The sequence below is a fragment of the Heterocephalus glaber genome, unplaced genomic scaffold (genome assembly GCF_053883595.1).
Source record: "Heterocephalus glaber isolate CG9 unplaced genomic scaffold, H.glaber_assembly_v1.0 deba00001813, whole genome shotgun sequence".
Taxonomy (NCBI): Eukaryota; Metazoa; Chordata; class Mammalia; order Rodentia; family Bathyergidae; genus Heterocephalus; species Heterocephalus glaber.
Genome location: NW_028258484.1, coordinates 2,306,815 through 2,333,939, shown reverse-complemented (window position 1 = coordinate 2,333,939; position 27,125 = coordinate 2,306,815). Strand labels below are relative to the sequence as shown.

Sequence of the window (27,125 nt, the reverse complement as noted above, 5' to 3'; positions counted from 1 at the left end):
GGGTGCCTGTCTGTATGCCCCCTCCATGTCTGCTGTCAGCTGCCCAGTGCCTGGGGGAGGGGTTGCTCATGCTGAGATCAGGAGAAAGCCCCAGAGAAAATGCTAGCATGTGAGATCTGCTGCCCCACAGGCCCTGGCATTTCCAGTAATGTAAACTAGCCTGATGGGGCCTGGGCACCAGCACTGGTAAGTTGTGGGAGGGGGGGAGCAGGGCTCCTTTCCAGAACCATGCTGTCCTGCAGCTGGGAGGGGGGCACAGCAGGGGTACAAAAAGTGCTTAGAACCCAGAACTGAGTAGATTTATTAAGTGTCCATTCATGGTAAGGTGTTCTGCCTACACAATTTTGTTTAAACCTGGGACTGGAATGAAGGTATTTGTAATTAAATAAAAAACAAAGCAGGGCCCTTCTGTAGTCCCCCAAAGTCTGAGGTACATCCAGATCACTCACAGGGGACAGGGGACAGCTGACAAGCCCCAAAGAGTTACAGGACACTGCTGGGTATGGCATACGCTTGTAATCCCAGCACTCGGGAGGCTGGGCAGAAAGATCACTGTGAATTCCAGGCCAGCCTGGGTTACATAGGGAGTTGAAGGCCAGCCTGAACTACACGGCAAGACCTTGTCTCAAAACAAAATGAAACAAAACAAAAATTATAGGACAGTTTGCATAAAAAGGTTCCTTAGAGTAAAACCCTAAGCCAGGTGAGAAAGGCACAAAATTCCTGTATTAAGGCATTAAGGGTGGGCTGTTAGACTTGGCTCTGGGGTACTCAGGCATGAAGATGACCTCACACATTTCTCTTCTCCTTCTCTTCTTTTTTAAACAATGAATGCATATGATTTTATATGGGGGGAAGGGATATGATTTTGGGTAATTTCCAGTGAATAGAGAGATCTAGGGTTTGGGGCCAGAACTGATAAATCCTTCCAGATAGGTAATTTCAGACTTGGTAGAATGTTCATTTGTTCATTCATTCATTCATTTATTTGTCCAACTCAATTCAACCAAGATCCAATCCTCTGAGCAACCTGCCAGCTACCCTAGGCCTCAGAAATATTCATTCATTTGACACATATTTATTAAGTGTCTGCTGTGAGTCTTAGAGGCCTCTGTGAGTCCAGTCTCTCTGGTGCACCCTGAATTATGGTTGGAGAAGGGTGGGGATAGATGAGCCAGAGAGAGGAGGGCAGGGCAGTCGCATGGTACTGCCTGGCATCTGTTATGGACCCCAGTGCCCCTGCTCCTTGGCCCCATACACCATCACCTGTGCCCACAGGTGCCCACCTCCCTCCTGAAGCCACAGGCACCTCAGACAGGAATTATGATCTCCCCAAGAGGCGCTGACATGAAGCTGGTTACTGCCTTTTCAGCAAATGTAATTCCTTTTTATTAGAAAATTTAAGGGTAGGACCAGCTTGCCAAAAAAGCTAGAAGAGCTGAAATGTGCTTTCCTAAGATATGCAACGTCTGATAAACCGGATTTATGCGTCTCCCTCCTTTTCTACCACCATCTCCCCATGGCCAGCTTCTTCATTCATTCCCCTTCCACTGGCACCAAAGAAACAGCCATGAGCTTGGCCTTGGCAGGCAGGCCCAACACCCTGGATGTGGGGAGCGTGCTTTTGTTTCCTCCATGCTGAGCTCAGGTTTTAAGCCTTTTTAGAACAACATCAGGGATTCTCTGGCTTTCCTGAGATGCAAAGACTACCCGTGGCCTCTGCTAAGCTGAGGGCATCAGGAGGGGAAGGGCAGCAACAATAAAAGATTGAGCTCTGGGAGAAATGGGCTCATCCATGTGGAGACTCAGGAGCAGGCGGTTCCAGACAGAGCTGGCGGAGGAGGGAGGTGGCCAGGGCAGAGAGCCGTGGATGAGGACATGAGGACGTGTCCCTCATCGCCACACAAAAAGCAACTATTCAAAACCACCCAGGGAGTTCTCTCTTATTGAAAAGTCCTTGATTCTTCCCTTTCTGCAGCAGAACTCAGGAACAAGAGCCCCGTCTTATTAATGGGGTGATGGAGGGGCCTGGGAGGGAGGGTCCTACTGCTCTGGAAGGTGGCTGAGCCCGCCCCACAAGTCATTAGGAGCTGGTAACTAAGGTAACTCCAGAATCCGATTTTCTCCCCACTAATCTCTTTTTCTCTTTCCTTTTCTTGTTTCTCTCTCTCTCTCTCTCTCTCTCTCTCTCTCTCTCTCTCTCTCTCTCTCTCTGTCTCTCTCCTCTGCTAGTCAGACGATATTGCCTGGTTTAGAGGGGACCTGGGAGTTGGGGGGGTGATGTGGGTGTATGTGTGCGTGTGCGAATGTGAGTGTGAGTATGTGTGTGCTGAATACTAAAATGGTGTCCACCCTCTTGACACTGTGATGGGGGTGGGAGGCAGCATCTCAGCTCAGGTGCCTCTGCCCCTGCCCTCTCCCCGCCTGCCATGGCCTCCCCCTTCCTCATTCAAGGGCAAATCTATTCCCCTCACTCCCTCCTTGAGCAACAAAAGGCAAGATTGGGTTTCTTTCACCTGCTTTCCCTGAAGCCTCCGCTTTGGCATGTCTAGCAGAGGCTGCTTTGTTCTGAGGAAAACCAAGACGGGGTTTGTCCCAGGGGGTTTGCTGCCCAGGTGGGCAACAGGGTGGGGGTCAGAAATAAACACAAAAAATAGCATTGTTCCACCAGGCCTCCCTCCCTGGGAGTTTGGTCTGGGGAGGCAGCCTATAGGGCTCTGTTCTGAAGAGACCTGGTTCAGATCCCAGCTAGGTTACTGAAAGCCATGTGGCCTGAGGCCCCATTCAGCACTCTGAGCCTGGTTTTTCTAGCCTCAGAGGGACAACCTTACAGCATGTGCCTGTACAAAGCTTGACACAATGTCAGTTTTCCCCCTCATCTGGTTATCATCAGTTTTCATCAGGGTGGGTGGGGAGCCACAGGAGGGATGGTGACCACAATTCTCCAGAGGTGGCTTCTAGGGAGGAGGCACACCACTGTGCCCTTGGACCTAAGGGTTCTTTGGTGACAAGAATAGACAACCCATGACCAGGGTCTTCCTCAAAGGGGCCTACATCAGGGGAGTGGGAGCCCTAAAGGCCTTCATTCTGTTCCATGGGATGCCACATAACTATAACTCCTGTCCTCCTGAACATGGAGGTCCACAAGGATCCCTGAAGGCTCTAGGTGAACCTCAAGCCCAGAGCCCAAGGCATGGGGCCTAGCCCCTGCAGGTGAACAAGCTAACCACCTGGGACACTGATGTCTGACCTCTTTGTCCCCTTTGGTAGGGGTTTTGCTTGCCCTATGATTCTCCTCAGGGGTGGGGCTGCAGCATCTGGCTGCTTCGAGACCCTACTCTCCACTGTGGAGAAAGGGAGTTGCCTATATAAGTGATGTTGGGATAGTGGCTCTGTGTACATGGAGGAAGGAGCCAGGCAGCTGGTACAAGGCACCAAGCTATTGTACTCAAGGTACAAGGTCAGTTCCAGCAGGCAACTGGTCAAATGGGTGGTACCTGAGGCACAGGCACCTCCTGTCACAATCCTCTACTCTCTCACCCAGTCCCTCAGCCTAGCCATGGCAAGGAAGACACCCTGCTGGGGAAAGGTGGTGGCTTAGGTCCTCAAAATCTCTAAGGAGCAGAGAGGCAGGGGAAGCAGGTAGTGCAGAGGTCAGAGTGGGGATTCGGGTGAGGGTAAATGCTGGAATGTGCAGTGGGGCTGGGGTATCTGGAGCTGCACAGAGCAGAATGTCTCCAGTCTGGCAGGGGACAGGAACATAGCCCAGGCAAGCAGCAAGCTTCTCTGGCCCCACAGCATAGGTGCCCTGACCCCTGGCTGCCAACTTCGTTCTCTGCATCACCACCTCTCCCCACCTCTCCCTATGTCTGCCCTCCTCCTCCTCTCTTGAAGCAAACAGACTGTAAATGGGATAGTGCATTTTCATTTGCACCCGCCTTGGTTTTCCCAGCTCCTGGGGGCTGACGTGTTCTGTCCTGTCCAGCCATTTCTGCCCCCACCCCCCATCCTTGGATGGTAGTCACAGCCGTGCTTCCCAATAATGATGGGCTCTAAGTGTCTGTCTACAAGCCAGGGGTCAGGAAAGCTAATGGCAGGGCCTCCCTGAGCTTACTGCTTTCTCAGGAGGACTCAAAGGATGTGTGGCTGCCCTAGTATGAAAGAGCCAGTGTCCAAGGAGGTGGCCACCTCGGGGTCCTCCTCCCCTTCTTCAATCTGAATTGCCTTGGTCTCCTTTGTCACCAAACCTGCCTTCCCTAGACGTAAAGAGACCTGAGCAGGAGATTCTGTCAACAGACATTTTCTGGGTGCGGGAAAACACCATCTCAGAAATGACAGTGATGATCACTGATACCCTTCCCCAAGCTCCTACTAGGCACAGGGTGCTGGGCGGCCAGTGGACATGCACTGAACATCAGCTGTAGCACTAAGCACTTTGAAGGTTATTTCAGTCCTGACAATGCCCACCACGCTGACCCATTTCCCAGATGGAGAAGCCTGAACCTCAGGGGGCACAAGTAGGCTCTCTGAAATCCCGCAGGATTGATTCTGTGAGTTGGCACTGCAACTACCCTGCATGGGGGCTCAGTTTGCCTATGTCCGGACAAATGTGGTTAGAGGCCAGAAGTCTACATTTCATTGCCACCCTTGAGACACTCACAGAGGGGCAAGCCCATGGCTTCCCTGTTTCCCACTAGTCCTGGAGTCCTCTGCCTCTCCTTCCCCAGCAGACAAGGCCAAGCCTGAGGGCCTGTGGAGTGGCAGGGACCACCCAGGGAGAGGGCTGGGTTGGCGGGGGATTGATTGATTGATTGTGTGTGTTGGATGCTCCACCCTGCCTGACCACAGCAGGCAGGAAAACAGGCTCCTCTACTGCCCACCCACCCCCAGCCCAGCCCAGCCCACCTCACCCAGCCCTGAACCAGGAACTGGGCCTGCTGCCTGCTGCCATCAGCCATCAGCCATCAGCCCCTCACAGCCAGCCCAGCCCACCTCAAGGGTCCTGCCAGATGGGGAGGAGGCAGCTAGTCTCCTGGGGCCCCACTTCCTCATGCTCCCCCAGCTCAGATGGCCCCATACGGGCTGCTCCCATTCCACATCTGCCTCAGACCTTACCCCTCCTCCCAGCCTTCCCAAACTGTGAGGGGTAAGGGCAGCTTTTCCATGGCAGTGTGCCGTCACTGGCTTGAGACCCTGCACAGCAGAGATACACCCCTTAGCTACAGCCCTGCACCTTGGGCCACACCAGGGTCTGTCTGGGATGTGGGAAGCCACTGGCCCCCTTGGGACAGGGGCTGGTGCTGCCTCCCTCTTCAGGATGCAGGGGTTCACTCCTGGCCAGGGGCAGGGTCTCTGCCTCTTCACACTTCTGAGGCAGGATCAGAGGTTGAAATTTCAATTAAGGAAAGGAAATAATTATGCCAGGGCTCCAAGTTGGGTTGAGTGGGGACAGCCTCAGTATCTGCTTTCCTGGCCTAGAAAGAGGTAGCTGGGCACCTGAGGTTGGCCTGGGCCTTTGCCCATGTTTAATCTTGTAGCCTTCTTCCCTCCTTCAGCCTCAGGGATGCCCCAAAGCAGGAGTGCTGGGGGGGTTGGGAAAGGTTGAGGTTTTCTGGAGGAGTGGACTGGAGAGGAGGCCTCAGCTGGCAGGGACAAAATTGAATTAAATTAAATCTAACCATTCGGTTGCTGCCCGTCCCCATAGCTAGGCTACTAGGACCCACCAGGATGGAGATGCAGACCCTAAGCGGATTCCTATAGTGGCCTGAGGGAAGAGGACAAGGACACTTGCAGATCTTTGCAAAGGTTCCCAGAAGGCCTGCTCTGCTACTCACGGGAGAGGGCCAGCACAGGAACTTAACTCTGGGCTTTAGGCCATCTCCTGCAAAACAAGGGTCACAGCAGAGAGATCTTAGGGCCTCATGAGACCTTCTCTTACCCACTGTTCAAAAGGCTTCCAAACAGACAGACTCATCTATGCCCTCTTATCTCTAGAAATAACCCATCCTCAATCCAAAAATGTCCCTTCTCTCTGAGAACAACCATTTCCTCCTAGGAATGGTTCTTTTTAATCCAGCAATTCCTCAGCTCCAGAATGTTCCACAGCCAGAAATGTTCTACTTTATCTCCAGAAATATTCCTTCTTACCTTCAAATATAATCCATCTCCAGAATCTCCAGCATTCTCCATAAAAGTTCCGTACTAACTCCAATAGTGATCCACTTCCAGAAATGACACAACACATCCCATCTCCAGAGATGTTGGATTTCAGATCCAAAAATACTTCATCTCTAGAAGTGCCCTATTTTATTTCCAGAAATACTCTAGCATCATCTTCAAAAACACTCCACTTGCAGAAGCACTACACTTTCTTTATTTCTAGAAAGATTCCATTCTCAGAAATGTTCTGTCACTGTTCAGAGTCCAGAAAGGCCTCACCTTTACTCTAAAAAAAAAAAGCCTTCTCATATCCGCAAGTGTTGACATTTCATCTTCAAACATGCCCCTGCTCATCTTCAGAAATGCCCCTTGTCCGGAAATGCTTCCCATCTCATCTCTAGAAATGTGTTACCTCTCATTTCTAGAAACATCCCATTTCTGGAAACATTCCAGTCTGCAAATGCCATGGCATCTCTACAAAGGTCTCCCTGTCTGGCCCAGATGCTATAGGAAATTCTGACATCACTTCTTTTGGGATCTCCTGGGAAGCGCTCCATAGTGACCAGCCCCCCCCCTTTTCCTTGTCCCTCTGGTCCTTTGGGACCTTTTGGCCATCTGCTAGCCCTGTCCTTGTCCCAAGAGCAAGGACAAAGTCAAGAGCTAGGATGCCAAGGCCCTAGGTGAGACCACAAAATAACAAGATCTGGGGTGACTGGTAGTCGCCCAGGTCTGACCTGGAGGCAGGAATGGTGAGAGGGGACTTCATGGGAAGGAAGGAATTGGGATGGAATCAGTGGTGATCTCGGCACAGCCTCCCTCCAGTCCATGTCCTCACCACAAACACTTCCACCAGCTGAAGTGCATTTCATGATAATATTTACATAGTGCAAATAAACACCCACCCACCCCACAGAGCCACACACCACACACATAGCATGGAAACCCCTACCCAACAACTTCAGCCCCATCCCTATCCACATAGGCACACATAACCAACACATATGCAAGTCTGTTGTAACTCTCATACCCATGCAAACCTCTCCTACATTCCCCAGGTCTCTTATGGGCCAAGTTTTGGAGACACCAAGGAGCAGAAGCTCTCTGCCAGCCCCCCAACTAGTCTGGACTAGGAAGACAGGGCTGCTTTGTAAATGCTCACTGCCAATGGGAAATTCACAGGCCCAGTGCTGTGGGCTTAGAAGGGACAAAAAAGAGGAAGGAACACATTTGGTATCTGACTCTACACTAAGATGGGGTGCTCCCTACCTCCTGCAGTACTCTAGGCCACTTCTGAATGACAGAAAGTTCCCCTTTGGGTGGAACTGAAACCTGGCTATATCACTTTTGTCTACACAGCCAGGAACTGCTCTCCAAAGGCACAGAGCCAATGTTCCGTTGAGATTTCAAACTGAGATTCTTTCCTCCCTGTTCCAGGTCAGGTGGGAGAAATAAAGGGGTGAGTATTCTCAGGGAAAGAGATCTGGACAGTTGAGTGCAGGGTGGGTTGGTCCTACCACACAGAGATACACAGGCCCTAATACATGCACACAAACCTGCCCTTGGCACATCCACAGAGTTCACCACAGACACACAGGCAGCCATGCAACACACCTACGCATTTGCAACCCACACCAGGGAGACCAGGAATGAGCCCCTGGCCTGCCAGCTCTGACCCAGATGCCTTTGTGGGGGGATAGTCTCAGAGCCTCTAGGTGGGTGAGGGAAATGGGCTCTGCTTCCATGACCTCCATTCCCAGCAGCATTGCTTAGCTCTGGTCTGCTCCCACAGGAGGATAATTACCATTTATTAAGCCTCCCAATTTAGAATCAGCCTCAATTAACTGGAACCTCCCCAGCCCCTTTTTTCCGATCCTTTGAGGCCAAGGGCAGATGTGAATAGAGCTGAATGTGCCCTTCAATGTGCCCTCAGCGTGGGCCCCTTTGATGTCTCCAGGTTGCCAGCTCTTGCCTAGATACAGGGCTTTAACATCTATCCCTCACCCACCTTTCTTGATCCCTCCCAGTCCAAGAGACTCATCTCTAAGCCTGACCTCCCTCCTCTAGTATCTGAGATCCTTATCCAAAAATGGGAAAAGGAAAAAGAAAACCAGTTAGTTGGATGTGATCTGAACTAACACATGGTCCCAAAGCCCAACATAGCAGGCAGCCAGGGACAGAGGGACCCCAGGTTGGCTGCTGGGGAAGCAGCCAGGCCTACTAGGGAGGCTGCTGCATTGGTATTCTCTGTCCCTCACAGCCCAAATTACATTGGCTCTCCTGGGACCCTTTTATCGCACGTTGTCGCTTCAGCAAAAGGTTATGTACGAGAACATCGAAATCCCTCCCGCATATTAACTAAAAGAGCATTCTTAAAAATGCACAAGAAAAAGAGCTCACCAAAGAGCCAGTTTTTACAGTGTCTTAGATCAGGACGAGCACTGGACTGGGAGTCGGGGTAGGAGTTGTTGCTGGAATTCTGCTCTCACAGGGACCAGGGCAGGTCTGATCTCTCTGAGCTCCAGCTGTCTGGTCTGCTAAAAATGGGAACAGAAGCCCCCACAGTGGTGGTCTCTCAGGGTGGCTGTGAGGGTCATATGAATGACTGCAATGAATGAATCATGTTCTAGACAAGAAAATCTGATTGGTGTTAGTATTTAGGCTTTGCCAACTGAGTATTTAACAGGCAAAGAGCACATGGTATCATTCCCCAAGCACCCTGTGTCCTTTCACACCTCACACCTCCTTGTCATTCCCAGGCCACCCCCCACCCACCTGATGTACCTTTTCCCGTTTTAGGGGGTGGAGGGAGAATTCTTGGAAAACAACTTCAAGACTCAGTTTGCAATCAGTTTCTCAGCTGTGACATTTAATAGCTTCAAAGATGTCATCACCTCAGATCAGTGAAAGCCAGGGTAACAGGATCAGAACCTAGGTGTAAGTAAGCAGGGGGCTGGGTGGCTCTGGCTACATGGGAAGGTGGCAGCCTCATCTTAGCTCTGCCTACAGTGCCATGTGGGTATGTGGGCCAGCAATGCCAACCTGCTAGTGCTTTAAAGAAAAGCAAAAAGTAGAATTTTTGTGACATCTGATGTTATTTTTAAAACTCTGTGCTGACCAAACACCACCCATCTGAGGATGTTACCTCTCAAGCCCCAACTGATCCTGTCTTGCTTCTCCATGGCACACAGGTCTGCTCAGAGATAGGGTAGGCTCTGCAGGGCCAAGGAGAGCAGGGGCCTTCTGGGTAGGACCACTAGGATAACACAGGGCATACTTTCCATGGGCTAGCTGGCCACTAGGCCTCAGTGTACTCATGTGCCAAATGAGGACAAGAACAACCTACATCTGGCAGGTGATAAGAGGAGTGCAGAAGCCCCTGGCATGAGAATAGGCTCAGCTAGCTTCTGATCATTGAGAGGGAGGGAGGGAGAGACCCACAAATGTTGGGTCATTCATTATTGGGGTCTGCCCTCAGCAGATCACACTAAGGCTACAAGGAACCAAAAAAGAAACCAAGCCCTTCATAGATAAGGAGATACCCACTAGAGTGGTGTGTCCCTTGCCTCATGTCACACAGCAGAAAGCACATGGATGGTTAAGGCCAAGGTCCTGGAGTCTAATTGCTTCCTGTCATGACACTGTGACCCATAATCCCAGCCCCTTCCAACAGATAAAAGTTCCCAAATGTAGGCAATATCATTAGGGGCACTAGGAAGGTCTACCCTGTGCAAACTCACACCTGTTCCAAGTTGCTGGCTGCTGGGACCTCAGCCATCAGACATTCCCTTCCGCAGATACTAGGAAGGAGGGCCGTGCTCCAACCCCAGCCCTATTCATCACTGGCCTGGCTTCTTACTGGCCCATGGATCTTGGACTAGAGTTGCCTGACCACTCTAAGCCTCAGTTTCTTTATTTGCAAATGCGGACAACAGGAAGCTTTCCCCCGAAGGAGGGCTTGAAGATGGAAGTGCTGGGGTTTAACCAGGAGGCCTGATCAGAGGATGCCTTGGCCCTCTCTCAACCTGGGTACTGTCCCTCTTCCCTGCACTGAGCTTTCTTTGAGGGAACTGTAATCTGCTGGGCTCTAATTACTGCTCCCCAAGGACTTTCACCTCCCTCACCAGGTGAGTCTTAACAATCCCTCCTGGGCTTGACAAGCACAAGGCAGGGGCTGGGCTGGGGACAAGATGAGCTGCTTCAGGCACCAGCAGAAGTGTGGGGAGTGGAGTCAGGCTTCTACTTCCCAGGCCTGTACAGCAGCTCTTTGTGGAAGGAAGACTGGGGTGATGCTCTTGCTCTGTCTCCAACCGAATGGTTAGAATGAGGACTCAGGAGTGCCAAGGAGGAAAGGAGGCCCAGACAAGAGCACTGGCAGCCCAAGTCACACAGCCTTCCCAGGGCCTCTCCAATCCTCTGCACTCTTCTCTCCTTGGCCCCATACAGTCCCACCTCTGAGCCTTTGCCTCATGCACACACCTGCCTCCAGCACCCTTCCTGTTCCACTGGTGCAGAAGCAAACCCACCCTGACCTTCTAGAGGTCCCACAATCCACACCCACTCCAGGCCCTTTCTCTTTCTCTAAGCCTCCAGCTGTGCTGCACAGAACAGCCATCAATCCTCCTCCTGTGGAAAATACATGCAGGCACATGCCATTTCCTCCAGGTTGCCCACCTGACTCTCCCTGGGCCAGGTCTCCTGGCCAGCCAGAGAAGCTGTCTGCAAATGGAGGAAATGAAACATGACTGTGAGACAAAGTGTGGGTCCAGGTTGGCCTGACAAGGAGGGGCACAGGGTCAGGCTGACCCAGTTCAGCCTGGTCTGGGTGTCCCATCTTCACTTCTTAATGAGGGCCAGGTAGGTGTGAGGTACTCAAAAGGCTGGCAGTGTGCCTGGCAGCCCAGCAATACTCAGGGCTGGCACCACCACCTGCCATGGCCTCTCCTGGCTACTCAGGGGCTCAGCCTACAGCCTTGGGCTGTGAGCCAATCCAGAGGCCAGAATGTGGCCAGGCACCTATGGCAGGGTGGCAGCAGCAAAGATTCTCCCTCTGCCTCTGTCCCTAGAGCTGCCCTCTGAAAGCTCTGGCCTGCCATCAAGGCTTCTTTCTGTACCTCCATCCCTCATCCTGGTGAGGACACTTCATCTCACCTCCTAGCCCTGCCCAGTCCTTCAGAGCCTAGACTGGGCAAGGGAGCCCCCATGGGAGCCCTGGCATCATTATCCCTGTCCAGCTGTGCTGCAGCTGTCACAGTGCCTGCTGGGTGACAGCAATTAAGCTGGAAGCTTCGGACTAGTAGCTGGAGTCCAAATCTAGCCTGCAGGGAGTTGCTGAGTTAGATGATGGCACAAACAAACCAGGCCATGTCATGGAAACATCTGATCCCTGATGCCTAAGGCAGTGGGTGATAGGTTCCCTGGCTGTATCCTACATAACTGGGGCCAAGCTGTGCTGGCACACCCCACCAGGACTGGTGTCCCCCGCACTATGCAAACATGAGTTCATCTCTAATCCCTCCTCCAAGGTAACATATTTTCACTTTTTTTTTTTTTTAACAAATAGTGTCTCAGTTACTAAGCTGCCTAGGCTAGGCTTAAACTTCTGATATCTTCCTGCTGCTGCTTCCTAAAATGCTGGGATCACAGGCATATGCCATCATGACTGGCTCATGTTAGCATTTTAAGCAGAACCTTTAACGCTCTGACCAGTGGTGGTGACAGAGGCATTTCAGGCCCTAGGGAACACAGGAGGGGGATATTTAGAGGAATAGCAGGTGTCAAGGTCACCTGAGAGGTGGCTACTTTCATAGATGACCTGGTACAGGCAGGGTCTCTGCCCGCTTCAGAGCCAAAGAATTTTGTGGGATGAGAAGACCTCTCCCCCAACTCTGCCCTTTGAGAACAGGTAGATACTGCTCTTCCCACCCTACCTGTCACTCTGATTCCTGATGACATTATTTTTGGTTCTCAAATCCTCTCCTTGGTCAAGCTTCCCCTAAGAACACGGGACTAGATCAAACAAATCTCACTGGAACCTAGTCCAACAGAAACATTCCTTCCTTTTCCCCAAACACTCTACCTTTGATAATCTAACCTTAGGTGGATCCATTGAATATATTAGCCCCATAGAAGCTCAGATTGCGATGAAGTCACCTGAACCCCAGACTGCCTCCTAGAAAGTACTGAAGCATTACATCAAGTCTCCCTCTCCAGAAACCAGTAAGCCCAAGGCCTCTACGCAGCAACACAGAGGTGCCCTAAATAGATGGACAGATGTACAAACGAGCCCCTCTGGCATCTAGGTGCTGCCAGGCATTTGAACAAACAATCTAGTTTTTCTTATTCTCCTGACAGTCTTGTCAGGAAAAAGCTAGGATTCCACGGCAGAAAGGGGAAACCGAGGCTCAATGAAGCAGAAAAAGCCCTTGCTCATGGCCAGTGCTCTTGTTTCTCGGTGTGGCTGACTACAGTGAGGCCTCTTCCTCTCAGGCTGGGTGGGCTGGGCACACTGCGGTGGCTAATAGTGTGTAGAAGAGGGTAGGAGCGTAGTAAAAGCCAAGTCCCCACAAAACCTGAGGTGAACTGGTTCCTCTGAACATCTAACACTCTTAGGAACCCAGGCAACACCTGCCCCTAGGCATAGGCTAAGGGTCATCTGGTTCCTCTATACTAGTACCACTACATTCTACCACTGAAGTCCTTGTAGATCTGACTAGCTCAGCAATGACCAGGCCAGGTACAGCATGATCCAGCTGGGACCCTCCAGAAAGGCCTTGGTATTTGTACTCAGGAGTCTGGATATGATGCCCAGAAAGGACACCTGTAGCTGATCTGAGGCAGAAATCATCAGGCAACCTGGGAACACAGTAGATGTTGGCAAAGATGACACAAGTCAGGCCTGGGTTGCTTGGAGATGGTGAGTCATCCAGCTCCCCACCTGAATAGCCATAACAGCATTCTACTCCTGCAGCTTAACCTCAGAAAGAACTACCTCAGGGTTGCTGTGTTGGATAGGAGGCCTGGCTTTGGGGGCCCCAGCTTCCCAGGCATCCTACAGAGGTAAAGGTTCATGGTGGGAGTCCTGGGGGATGGGGGCAAACAAAAGTTAAGAAGGGGCTCTGGGACTTGAGGTCAGGGGACCTGGATGAGTCTGGGACTTCTGACCACCATGACTGCAAGTTTGTCACTTCACTGTACTGCTGGAACCACAGACACGGACATGCAGGAGCTGTGCAAACAACAGGGCTTGTGCTAGACACAGGATGCAGAACCATGGGGTAAGGTGGGTGTTACCCAGCTCTGGGGACCTCAGAGACACAGCTGGGAGAATCCTTAAAACTCAAAGAAGCTCAAATCTGACAGGCATGTGCCTCTCCAAGCCTCTGCTCCCTCTGTGAGTGCCTGACCTGGCTGTGTCTGCAGGTAGACCCTGGTCTCAGCCTCATCCTCTCCCTGGCTGGGGATGTGAGCAGGAATGGCTCAATCAGGATATAATTGTTTTTAATTAACGTGTGGATCATTTCACAGGCTGATCTCCTTGGAGACCACAGGAAAGACGGTCTTTAAGATTTTCTTTTCCTTCCCCCAGCAACCCCCTACACCAGAATGCCCCCCCCCCGCAACCTTGAGAAGAGCACAAAAGCCTGATGCCTGGATCCCTCCTGGGGCCACTAGGAGAAAAGTGTATGCTCATACCGACACACACATGTCCTGGAGCTAAAGGCACACCCCCTTGAATTGCACACATAGGATGAGAGGCTTACAGACATGGGGTTGCACTCACACACAGGGCACACACAGAGGCCCACAGACTCGCCCAGACAACACACACACACAGGCATGCACAGATGCATGTGCCCAAGCCAGGAGGCACACCCTCTCCCTGCCAAAGAAATATATAGACAAGACCAAAGGTACACAGTTATTGTACACACACAGGACATCTCACACACAGGGACGCCCAGAGATGAGCAAACCCACGACACAACACATGCACGCACACATGGATGAGCACTCGCCCACAGACACGCACGACAGAAACATCCAAACACCCTCAGCAGGGCTTCTCCTTGAGGGGTGGCATGCTGACAGGGAAGGGGAAAGAAAGCTGCGCTTGGATGGGTAGTCAGAGCCACAATCGCCTTGCCCCCTACAAGCATCCCTAAGCCTCTGATCTGGGGATGCCCCACCACCTGCCTCATGTGTACCCCAAGTCTTGCATAATACCTTCTCAGTCTGGGTCCTTCTGATACCTAGACACCTCCCATCTCTCGCCCTCAAACAGCTATTGCACTGAACTCTGCAGAACCCAGCCAGAGTGTCTAGCACTCGAAAGCTCTGACACTCCCCAGTGGGAGGGATGTTCCTTGGCCTCTCCTAGGTGTCTGATGATGCCTGGAGGGGAGGTCTTCCTCTTTCTGCATTTGACTTAAGTACTTTCTTCTGTTTTCCTACTTTTTCCTGCTTCCATTTTCTTCCTTCCAAGCTCCCTGCCCACAGTTCCAATACCTGTGTCTACATCATCTCTGCATCCAAACTCTTCCTTCTCTCCTGCCCTGTCCCCTCCTCCACAAGGAGCCTCCAGGTTCAACTGCAGGTCAGGGGGAGACAAGATGTTTCCTGTCCTTGCCCATTCCCCCCATGTTCTACACCTGACCTGTTCCAGCCCCAATCTCTGGCTCCTGAGTAGATGCTGAGCTCAGCTGCTGGACAAGGAAACAGCATAGGACAGAGCCACAGGCATCTCCAGGATCCCTCAAAATCTGCAGTCATACCTCTTTCTTGTACCTGCTTTGGATCCTCTGCTTTTCCTTTCGGGAAATGGGATGGCAAAGAGGAAAGTGAGAGGGGCAACAAGGAGTTCATGGTTGGCCAACCATGGGCTGGTGCTGTTGGCCTGGATCCAGAAACAGGGCAATACACACTACACAGATGGGCACAGAAACCTGTCTGATGCTCCAATGGGGAACACTAGGGGCAGGCAGGGTGCTTCTCATTTGGGGTCTTGCTTCCTCCCTCTGTGAAACAGGACATGTTTGGCTCAGAGTACCTCCAGGGACCTTTCCCAGAGGTGAATACCAAAATGGCAGATCAGCAGCTGGTTCTTGGCTGCTGCACAGCCCAGCAACTGCTGTGTGACCTTGGGGCTCACTTCCCCTCTCTGGGCTCTGGTTTTCTCCTCTGTCAAAGGAGGGAGGTCAGACAAGTGATTTATCACCAAGGCTTTCAGCTCTGGTAGTTTCCAGATTGTGGGGAAGGAAGAACAGTGTCCCACTTATCCAGGGAGAACTACAGGAGCCCTTTCCTTCCACTGCAGGTATGTCAGAGCCTTCGGCACCAGCAGCGTCATTTTGAGGAAATCATCTTAAACATCAGAAAAAGCTCTCTGAACAAAACACATCCACTACATCACTCATCAGGAACATGCAGAACATTGAACAAAAGGGAAATATTAAGTAAATTATGGCACATCCGATACTTGACTGGAAAAGCCTGAAGACATTAACTGCCATGTTTATGAAGCACTGGTTACAAAACAGGAAAAGGCTGGCGTTGTCACCAGCAAAAAAAAAAAAAAAAAAAGCAGGATATACATCTGAATATAGGGAATGACGACAAAGCCTTTAAAAAACCGACCAACCACCAAGTGACACAGGCCTGGGAAGAACTCCATCAAAACGTTAGCATTGTTGAGGCTACAAAGACTGTCAATAACCTTTTTTGTTTGTTTTTTTCTATTTTTCAGATTTTCTGTGAACCATACTTTAAAATGTACATATCGAAAAGGCTTTAAAACAATGACTAGATGCCTCCAATTGAGAAACTTTCTTCTTTCATTCACTGATTCATTCATTCATTCATTACTAATCCATTCACTTCTGTGTTTGTCTGGGGGAAACAGGACAATTACATGTCTACAGTGTGCCTGGCCCCTGGGGCTTTTAGGGAACAGTTTCCACTCGAGAGAAATGGAAGTCAGGCAGGGAAAGCAGCCCCACAACTAACTCTACACCAAGGAGTAAGGGGAAATGGATCCTGTAAGGTCTGGCCCTGCCTCCAGGAGCCCTCACCCTGGCCACCCTCAACTGCTATGGTCTCACAGTCCAACCAGGGGTCAGAAACTCATACTTCAGGTCAGGCCTTCCGATGGGGGGCAATGTTAGAGCAAGAAGCACCCATTTCAGGAGCCTTCCCACTCTGGACAAAGGGTAGAAGGGGCTTCCCTTTTCCTCAACCCCAACCCATATGGCCTCCAGTTCCCAGTGGCCATGGCTGGTAACCTCTTTTCTTTCTGGGCAACAAGGCTATAGCTTGGCTGTGTGATCTTCTCTGGGCTCTGATTTCCACCTCCCCCAAGGTCCCTAACAAGTCACCACCCTGCCAAGTCTTGTCCTGCCAAAAAGGGGGTTTACAGGGTGTGCAATCTGCTCACCCATCAGCCAGGGTCATGCTGTTAGCATGTCAGAGGACCCAAGATCGTGCCCCTGCTGTGCAGGGTGTGTGTGTGTGTGTGTGTGTGGCTGTGCACGCGCAAGCGTGTGTGACAGATTTCTGGGGGAGGGTTAACTCTTTCTATTCCTGGACTTGGTGACAGAACAGTCTGGAAACAGTCCAGTCCCCTGCCTCCAAAGGTGCCTCTCCTCCCCCAGGAAGCCTCCCTTTGGGTAGGGAGAAAACCGTTTCCACCTGCCTGAGCTGCCAGCTTAGGACTGGCTCCCACCCCACAAAGATAAAGGGGAGGCACCTTTATGGCCCTGAGTTGCTTCCCTGGGAATCCAATTAAAGCTGATTTTCTTGGGCTCTCCAGCCCACCTCCCACAGGGCCCAGTTAGTCCAACACCTCTTCTATACCCTCGTTGCCACCCCCAAAGGAGCAAAGGGATTGGGAGCTTTGAGTGCCAGGAAGGCTTTGATCCAGCAGAGCTCCTTTAGGACTGGAACCGCCCCCCCCCCCCAAGACTGCGGTCCCCAGAAATTCTCCCAGCTAGCCTTCCTTTCACATGGCCCCTGTGGAAAAAGAAGTTCCCACCACTCCTCTCCTGCTTTATCTGACCTCCCCCAGGGGCCAGGAAACCGGATCTCCGGGACACCAGAGCAGCAGCATCTGCCGTGGATCGCAGGAGACAAACACTTCGTCACACAAGCACATCACCCTCGGGATCACCTCTCTTAGCCCGCAGTGTACTGGAGGGGAGGAGGCTGAGGTGAGAAGGGCCCTCGAAGTGCCCGAAGGCATCAGCCAATTGCCTTGCCAAAGAGGGGCTAGAATCTAGCCGCAAACCCTAACCCTCGCTTCCGCCACACAACCCTCCCCCCTCGCCCACGGCGCCAACCCACGTCAAAATCACCGACCCAAACAGTTCCCTCCCTCGAAGAGGACCCCCTCCCCCTAGCCGGGGCCCAGGGTCAGCAGCCTCAAGAGAGACTCAGCTATGACCCCCCCTCCCCCTCCCGGCAGAGACACGAGATTTCATTGTCAGCTTGGTCACTCGGCTCCGCGTGAGATGAGGGCACAGGCCGGGGCGGGGGTCTCCGGGGTGGCCTCCGTGCAGGGAGTGGGGAGGGGTCTCCAGGGGAAGTGTTTGAAGCTGCTCTGTCCAGATCCGGAAGCCAACAGCGGAGGGAGGAAGGCGGGGGTGGGGAGAGAGCGACCTTAAGCGCTCGAGGGCGGCAAGGAGGGGCCACTCGCGGCCCGAGGCTGCGCCTGGAGGCGTCGGGGCACCGAGTCCGCCGGGAGGCGGCCCTCCCGGGAAGTTTCCCACCAGTTGTCCAGAGGAGGACTGGGTGCACGGACCGCCCACCCCGTCCGGACTAGCTCCAGGCGCAAATGGCGAACTTGAACAGTACTCCTTCCTTTGGTATCCCTCACCTCCCGGGCCGCGGGCAACAGCCCCGCCATCTCAGCCCCAAGCCTGCCGCCAGCGTCACTGTCGCCAACACCACTCACCAAAGCATTGTGGAGGAAAGGGGAGGGAGGAATCCCCGGCACAACCAAACTGCGGTCAGAGGGGGAAAAAAAGCAAAGAAAGAAATTTCTTCTGAGACCAATTCCCTCCACTGACATGAAAAACCCAAATCAGGCAAATCTGCAACTCCATCCGAGATCGCAGCGCCGCGGGAGGGGTACCCACGGCAGGCGGCGACCCCCACTGGCAGCCCCGGGCTCTGGGCAGGTCTGAGTGCCTCGGCGGGCCGGGACTCGGGGAGCCCTCGCGCCAGGAACGCCGGCCGAGGACACAAAGCTCTGCCGCCAACAATACCTGCGGGGTCCTCCTGGGTCTCCCGGGCGCCGGCGCTGCGCGTCTCGCCTTCTCCCTTTTCCCCGCCGTCTCTGTTCTCCTCGCGCGCGCGCTCTATCCCTGGCCTCTTTCAGAACGCGGCGGCCAGATGAGATCCTTGGGAGAAAAAAAATGTGAGCGCTCGCACGGTTCCTTTCTCTCCGCCCGCCGCTCGCGGCGGCCCCGGGCTCGCTCCTTTCCCTCGCGCTCCCGCGCGCGCCGCGCCTCTCGCGCCCCGCGTTTCCTTCTCAGCAGCCCCTGCAAGCGCCCTCAGTAGCCATTATTCACGGGCCGCCGGGGGACAGGAGGTAATTAGAGACGGCCCGGTGGCCGCATCCACTCCGCGAGCGCGATGCGGGAGCGGGGCGCGCGCGGGGAGGGGCGCGCGACGAGGGGGTTTAGCTGCGCGCAGCCCGCGCCCCAGACGCGGGGGAGGGGAAGAGGAGGAGGAGGAGGAGGGGGCAGGGAAGGAGGAGGCGGGGAAGGAGTGGTGAGCTCGCTGAGGGAGCGGGAGGAGGGGGCGCCAGGGAGCAGGGAGACGCTTCCGCGGCTCTCACCGCTGGGGCTCGGGGTCACCGCTTCGAGGCTCCTAGGCGTTTAGGGACGGGTGGTGGTGGGGGTGGTGAGTGTGTGAGTGTGTGTGCGCCCGCGTCAAAGAAGGGGAACGTGAGGACGCTCTAATATTTTTCAAGTGACTTATGAGCCCGTGGGGTGAGCTTTTGGCAGTGTTTAGGTCTGTGTGTGTATCAATGTGGCTGTATATTTCTGGTCTGCCCTACGTGTGAATGTCACGGGGCTGGTAGGGGGTTGTCTAGATACGAGCTTGTGAATGTGCTTTTGGGTCTCGGCGGGACTGAGTGACGCGTTGCCTGCGTGGGGTGGTGTGTTTGCGATTGTTTATAGGGGGTAGTGTGACTGCGTGGGTGGGACCGCGCCTATGTGTGTGTGTGCGCGTGTACATGGGATTGTGCGTGCGTGGGGGCTGAGGATTAGTGGGCGTTGTGCCCGTGCGGACTTGTTTGCGAGTGGATTAGCTATTGCACGGGGCGGGGGGGGAGGCTGCACATGAAAGACCAGCGCGTCTGTGTAGGGTCGTGCGCTGCGCTGAGGCAGTGGTCTGTGGCAGCAGACGGCTGTGTTCTGCGTCCGGGGCGAAGGCCAGGCGGGCGGTGGCTAGCCCTGATGGCGCCGGGGTCGCACCGCGGCACCGTAGCCGCTTAGGTGCGAACAGGCAGCGCTTGGGTTGGGGCTCAAAGCGACGCGTTAGGTGGCAGGAATGGGGATGGAAAAGGCAGAGAAGGGGCCCTTCATTCCACGCCTCCCTTCACCGCATCAGACCCAGCTTGGAGATCCTGCCACTTGCCGGCCCCGCGGTCCTAGAGACACGGGTTTAGGGAGACCCTGGCTGGCTCGGGGAGGTGGCTGTGGGCAGCGGGACCGACATTCGAAGATCCTGGAACAACCCAGAAGCGCGCGGCGAGGGATACCCGGAGAGGGGGGTCATGGCCCAGAAACAGCGGTGGGCCAGGCCGAGACAAAGAGCCGGGCTGGAGGCCTTGGGGCTGCACCACAGCGGAGGGGCCGCTGGCCGGCGCGCTAAAGGACTGATGCGTGAAACCCCGCGGCGGCGGTGCAGCCACTGTTCCCTTCAGCACAGGGAGCCGCTTTGCAGCCCTGGGGGCACGTAATTACGCGCCCCGGGTGGCCGGGGCGAGCTGTTCTGAGTGAGTGCAGCTGGCGGGCGCCAAGCCTGGGCTGTGATTGAGCGGCCTGCTGGCCCGCCCCTTTCCAGTTCGCTCGCCGCCCACGCAGCCATTCATTCATCCATCCATCCCGGCGTCTCCTTATCCACCCGTTTGTCCATTCGTTCAAGTGTCCGTCCATCCGACCGATTACCGGTGTCAAGTATCACCGAGATGTGTCAGACCCAGATCCCCAGGTCAGTCACTGTTTCCTTCTCTTAGGCACTCCCTCCTGTTTTTTCCCCCCTTAGGCTCCTGTCACTCTAGCTCACACAGGAGGAGCTCACACAAGACCCCTCTCACACTTGGGATTTGCTGCTCACCGATGCCCTGACCTCTCACTCCTTCTACTAAACCCCATCCTGCCCCTACTAACGTCCCAGTACATCCTACACCCCACCCCATCCCTGTTGTACAATTGCATGTGAGGTGGGCACGGAGTGGCTTCTCTCTGGTCCTCCCTGAAGCCTGGTGGCACCTTCTCTGTGGGGACAGGCACAGGCCCCACTTTTCCACACTCCTGCTGAGTGCACCTCAGCTCACCCCCTCTGTCCTGGGCAGGGTGTGCCTCCAAGTCATGGATGAGATGGTGTGGAGGCTTGTCCCAAAGGAAAGCAGAAGCCTTCATCTGTCCCTAGGGTTCTCCTGGGATTCCTGGAGCCTCTGGGGACAGTCCTGTGGCAGAGGGGTCCAAGTTCCAGAAGGCTGTGATCACATCAGCCACAGGTAGATGGACATCCTACCTGGCTGTAGCCCTCAGTAAGTGTTATCAGGGAGGCTCTCTGGCAGCATTGAAAGGTCAAGATCTGCCCGTCTCAGAGGGAAAACCTAGGCTCAGAAACTGCAAAGGGCCTGCCACAGGCACAAAGCAAGACATCCTATCCCAACTGACTAGAAGGTTCAAGAGAGGGTCTGCTCACCTCTGCCCAGCACAGTGCCTGACACACAGTACTGTGCAGTAGTAGCCACTCAATATTTACCAAATGAATGGAGGAAGCAGCAGTACCAGGATTCACATGTAAATGGGCCTGGTCCCCATACCACTGGGGTTATTCCAACAAACTCTATGAGCAGGATCATGTAAGGTCATGTATGGTACTGAGCACACAGCACAAATGACATAAATGTCAAGGGAATGGCCAGCAGAGGACGCTGGCCAGCTTCCCGTTTCCCCAGGACCTGTCCTGGCCCAGGGGAGGAGAATTAGTTCGGTGGGGTGGTGGGGCTGCTTACAGACCTCAAAGGCCTGGTGCTTCCTGGTAAAGTGTGGCTGTGCACAGGGGGCCATGCCAAATGCCCCTTTTGTTTGCCTGGAGCTATCAAATAAATAGCTGCTTTCATGCAAACTGTATGCATTGAGAAGGCCAGAGACCTCAGGGAGGGGGGCAGGGGAATACAGGTCACGGGGCCTGCCAAGGACAAGGTTCATGAATGGCAAGCAGGGACAGGTTAGCTAAGGGGCACCAGATGGGTACAGGTCAGTGTTACTGAGACCCGAATTAAGCCTGGGGTTAGCAATGGGCCAGCAGTTTTTACTGTTTCTTTTCTTCTCTTGGCGGGGGGGGCACATGTTTAACATGTATTTCACACTGTTTATTGAGTAGTGAGGCAGCAATTTTGAATCTATGTATCTTCATCTATCAGTCACCCTCCACATTTCAGAGACTAGGTGACTGAGGTCCAAACAATGGACTTGCCAAGGTCACACACTTGAGTGTAGCAGAAATATTCACCCACTTGTTCGGTAAATATTTACTGAAAACCTACTATGACTGTTCCCTGTGTTGAGAATTCAGAGCAAGGAGCAAGACAAGGTTTTCCATTTTAGTCCCAAGACAGACAAGAGCCAAAATAAATAAATGATATATAGTCGGGCAATTTTATCATTGTGCAGATACCATAGAATGCCCTTACGCAAATGAAGACAGCTACAAACAACACTAGGACATATAATCTTATGGAACCACTATGGTATGTGGGGTCCATCACTGGCCAAAATGTTATGTCATACATGACTATAGAGCATCATGTATTACATTTAGGTGAGGCATGCTATGGAAAAAATAAGGCTGAGAACACTGGGGGAGATGGTTAGAGAACTTATACCTGAGAGCATACTTGAAAGACTAGTAAGGCATGCAAATACCTGGGGGGGGGGCTGTGCAGTTGGAAGAAACAGCAGGTGCAAAGGCCCCAAGGCAGCACCCAGGGTTGTGGCTAGAATGGAATAAGCAATATGGCCAGAAGACAGGAGTGGAGAAAGAACAAGGGGCCACGTTGATATTGTCCTATATACCCCTGTAAGGATTTTTTACTTTTAAAATGAAATGTAGGGTCTCTGCAGTGTTTACAGCAAAGGAAGTATGCGATCTCCCTTAGGTCTTCATAGTACGCCTGGATGCTATGGTAAGAATGAATGTGTGGCTAGGGCAGAAGCAGGGAGGCCAGTGCAGTGGCCCTGCACTAGGCTATGTGGGCAATGGTGAGACCTGGCCAGGATTAGCAGATGGACCTGGCCGGATCAACTCACTTTAAGGGTGTAGCTGATGTTATTTCCCATTCATACCCTGGGGAGGTGGAGAGCAAGTGCCTCTGAAAGGACAGCCCCTTGCTCCTCAACTTGTTAACAACCTTTATGCCAATTGGTCAGCTTCAAGCTGTCAAAGGGCCCCCATTTTTAGTGAATGTACTAGAAACCATGCCTGCTTTGGGCCCACCATGGGGAACCCACTTTAGTCATCTCCCACCTTCTGAGCCTTGATAGCCCCAATATATGAGCATGTCAATCTGGTCAGTGCCGTCAGCCCTCCTGTAGATATGGCTTTGACTCCCAGACCAGTGAAGCTAATCTATTGCACAAATCTCTCCTTTGGTACATGTTTATGGAGCACTCATTGTATGTTGTTTGGGGTGCTGGGGCAACAGTGAATAAGTAGATATCTCTGTCCTTGTGCGGCTAGCATGGGCATTCAACAGTTACAGTCCTGTGCCATTCTGTCCCTGTCAGAACCCTGAAGGAGCTGTGCTCATGTGAAACCCAGAGCACAACCCTTGTGAAACATGCTTTCCTTCAAAAGCAAAGAATTTCATATTCCAGCCAGTGGGGGTAGGGGGGCACACTGGAAGTATAAATATACAAGTTCTCTTAAGTTTCTGGAACATTTTCTTTCTTTTTGGGGGGAACATTTTCAAATAGCCTGCATACCCCCAGTTCTCCTCCCTACCCAGGACCTAGGGGCAGCAGTGGAGGGTGGGCAGCATCTGGGATGCCCGACATGGGTTCTGGCCAGGGTCCTGCCAGAAAGGCTGCTCTGGCGTCTACCTCTCCCACCTGGGGTACACTGGAGGGTGAGATCATCTGCCCTGGGCTGGGGTCTACCTGGAACGCTGGTACTGGGCCAGGAAAAGTGATTTTTCTGCTTGCCTTTGATCGCCTGTCTGTGGTTTTCCCTGCCATCTATCTGTTCAGTCTTCCTTACTAGCCTGTGAGAGGCCACAAAAGAGCTCAGGGAAGCTCCAGGCTCACATAGGGCAGAGCCCAAGTGCAGGCCTCCTCAGCGTCAACTGTGGGACCATGCACACCAGACATGGGCTGCAGGAGGAGGTCCCTTGCTGCAAGTCTGTGGCCTCTCCTGCTTGCAGGGTCATCCCGCAGCTTGCCTTTCTCCCTTTTTCTCTCTCCTTTGTTGTTTTTTGGACAGTGTCTTACTTCAAGGCTGGCCTTGAACTCACTATATAGTTCAGGCTGGCCTCAAACTCTCAGCAATCCTCCTGCTTCAGCCTCCAGAGTTCTGGGATTACAGGCATACTCCACCATGCCCAGCTTTGAGCAGCCTTTCTCATGAGTTGTCCAGGCAGTCTTTCCACTGTGGGTCTTGGCAGCCCCTCCCTTGGTGCTTGTGTTCACCTTCCTTTCTCAGTGCCAGTGTGTGAGTGAACTATAAGCCCCTGAGTGTATTTAGGGGTGGTGGATCCAAGTGAGGCCCAGGCTGGGGAAGAGGCTAGCTAAGGGAACAATGGGAAAAAGAGAGGAGGGCTGGAGAGCTGGAAAAAAAAGATAAACAGGAGATGGGGAAGGGGAGGATGGAGAGAGGAAAGGAAGAGGCAGGGAGAGAAGAGAGAAAGGCTGATAGATTCACGGAAGGGGCAGTGCCAGAAGAGAGGACTGTGAGGTGAGCAGGGGTCTCTGGGCCTCTTGTGGATGGCACCGCCCTGCTTGTATTCTCTGGCATAGTCCTCCATCTGGAGGGCACCTTAGTTCTTGGCTATGACAAGGCACACGGGCCTGGCAGGAAATGTCAGCCACAGAATCAACTCAGCCACATGCCTGCTCAGGGCCCAGCAGGGCCTACAGGCACCTTTTTGACCCTGCTCTTGTTTCCAGGGCTCAAACCTACCCGTTGGCCAGGGAGCCACCGTGAAACTGGGGATAGCCACGTGGCCGAGAACTGATCAGTCTTCCACCCCAGCTATAGACTGACCTCTGCCCTCAGCCACAGACTGACCCTTTGCCAAAGCAGCAGCCACATTCTGACCCTTGACCCTAGGCAGTCTGTTCCCTCCCCCATCCCAGCCACAGATTACCCCCTACCCTGCCATACACAGACTTCTGACCCCAGACACAGTGCCTATCCATAGACCTGTGACCCAGCCACATCCTGAACCCGGATGCTGGTAAAGACATGTCTTGGAGATCATCCCAGGGAAACATTCCACCAGGCCACCAGGGACCACGTGACAAGGCCAGAAGGGGCCCAGCTCAGCACCATCCCATCCCTGTGTGGCCCATACAGAGGTCACAGAACTGTGGTGACCAAGGAACCCAAGGCTTCTGACACCTTCCCAGGACAGAGTCCAGCCACAGCAGGTGGGGGGCAGGCTGGAGCCAAGGGGGTCCTCTGACCTGCCCCAGACTAGAGCATGCACCCAAACCCCAGTATGTAAACACATAGATCCAGATCGCAGGCCTAACTACACCACAAATCATAGGCCCCAGGAACACACTACAACCAGACATGTACACACAGGTTGGCCTCCCAGGACAGCTACCTCTCCTCATCCAAAGTTGCTCAGCTCCAAGTACCTAGGAATGAGTGATAACAATACCTCTTCTTCCTCTCCTTCCAAAAGGAATCAAGGTAGCTTAGGAAAGCACAAGACTGGGACACCAGGCCCAAGTCCTGCCAATGCCTCTATGGGCAGTCACAGCCCTTCCTAGAGCTCTGGTGGCTGCTTCTGCCTGCTTCTTGAAGGGGACATGGAGAAGACAGAGCACTATTCCCTCCCCGACTCATCTGACAGGAGGCCTAGGGCCCTGGCCACATACCTGCTGAGGTATCCGCTGCCTTCACACATCTTTTGTTCCCTGACTCCAGGGAGCCCCATAGACTGGGGTCCCTAGGCTTGTGGGTATCTCTGGGAGGCTCAACCACTCAAGTGACCTCTCCAACTCAGCTTGGGTCCCCACATGCTTCTTCCCTCCCTGGATGGGTGGCATTGGGCATGCTGTCCTTGGGGCTTCTGGCCCCAAGCAGGGATCCTGGAGCCTGACTTTAAGTGGCAACTGCAGCTCTTGCCTGGCTCCAAGCTGGTGATGTCGTGCCCTTAAGCCTTTGTTATAACTTGGTCAACTCCCTCCTTGCTAAGGGAGAGACCCAGGAAGGACCCTGCCTCAGTTTGTAATCTGCAAAATTACAGACAAGAGTGTGTTTCCCTTGCATCTTCACCCCGGGTCCAGAACAACCAGGCAACGGGAGGAAATGGACCCTAATGCCAGGATGTCTAAGGTTGCTGAGCCCCTCTAAGCCTCTACATTTCTGTCTGTAAGTGGTAAGTTTCTCTGTAAGGGCTTAGTTTCTCAGCTCTGGTGAGGTGTGGTAAAGGCAAGAATGCAGGGCTGCTCAGAGCTGTACCTGGATTCTCTTGGGAGCATGGTGAGTTGGGGCACCATAGAATAGAAAATGAGTCTACAGAGATCACCTCTGGAAGGATGGAGAAGAAACTGCTGATTAAAACTAACCCTTGGGCTGAGTGTGGTGACACATGCCTATAAACCTAGGACTCTGCAAGGTTGAGGCAGGAGGATCACAATTTCAAGCCCAGTCTGGGCAATTTAGTGAGACCTTATCTCAAAAATTTAAAAAAGGGTTAGAGAGGGGCCAGGGATTTAGCTCAGTGGTTCCACCGCCTGCCTCGAAAGCACAAGGACCCGAGTTTGATCCCTGGTACCAAAAAAAAAAAAAAAAAATGGCTGGAGACACAGATCAGTGACAGAATGCTTGTCTAGCTTGTTCGAAGCCCTGGGTTCAATCACTAGCACCACAAAAAAGAAAAATTAAATTTAGGCCAGAGAAGTCGGCAGTGGGAGGAATACTCACTGTCTGGCTATGTGAATTTCCACTGCATGAGTGAGTGTGTGCAGGGATGATCGTGTCTACTGTTCTGGGGCTTTCCTGCCCTGTTTGGCTTCATCCCAGAGTCTTCCAGGGAAGGGGATGGTGGTTGCAGCTAGCACAGCAGTCCGTGGAAGTGTCCATAGCCCACTTGACAGACATGGAAACTGAAGCTCAGAGAGTAGAGAGAAGCACAGGGCTGGTTACTTGATAGAGCTTGAGCCACTGCCCTAAAGACCCCAAAAGTCTCCTGACTTGGGAGGGGAGGTGGTGGTGACAGTCACCACACTCCCTGACCATAACCAGGAAAGGTGCTCCCTCTCAAAGCCCCCAGTGCAAGTCCAGCTCTATCCCATTCTAGCTGTGAGTCCCTGTGCAGCTCCATACCCTCTCTGGGCCCATTTACAGAGCTGAGAAGAGGGATAATGCTGCTCATTTCACAGGAGTGGCACACTGAAGCCTGGGAGGTATGTAGAAGGCCACATTGCAGTCTCTAAATGCAGCAGAAAGCTCCTGGTCAGAGGAAGAGAATCCTCCTGAGCCCAGCACCCAAGACA

The 27,125-nt window shown here is 53.1% G+C and overlaps 1 protein-coding gene across 1 annotated transcript in view; it reads right to left on the bottom strand.

The window, feature by feature from the left end:
- The window catches only part of Rai1 (retinoic acid induced 1), a 114,648-nt gene that overhangs the window by 60,936 nt on the left and 26,587 nt on the right, over positions 1 to 27,125 (bottom strand). Inside the window, exon 2 of the mRNA XM_087203948.1 lies at positions 18,417 to 18,551. The gene's annotated coding sequence lies outside the window, so the exon portion shown is untranslated. The remainder of the gene's footprint in view (positions 1 to 18,416; positions 18,552 to 27,125) is intronic.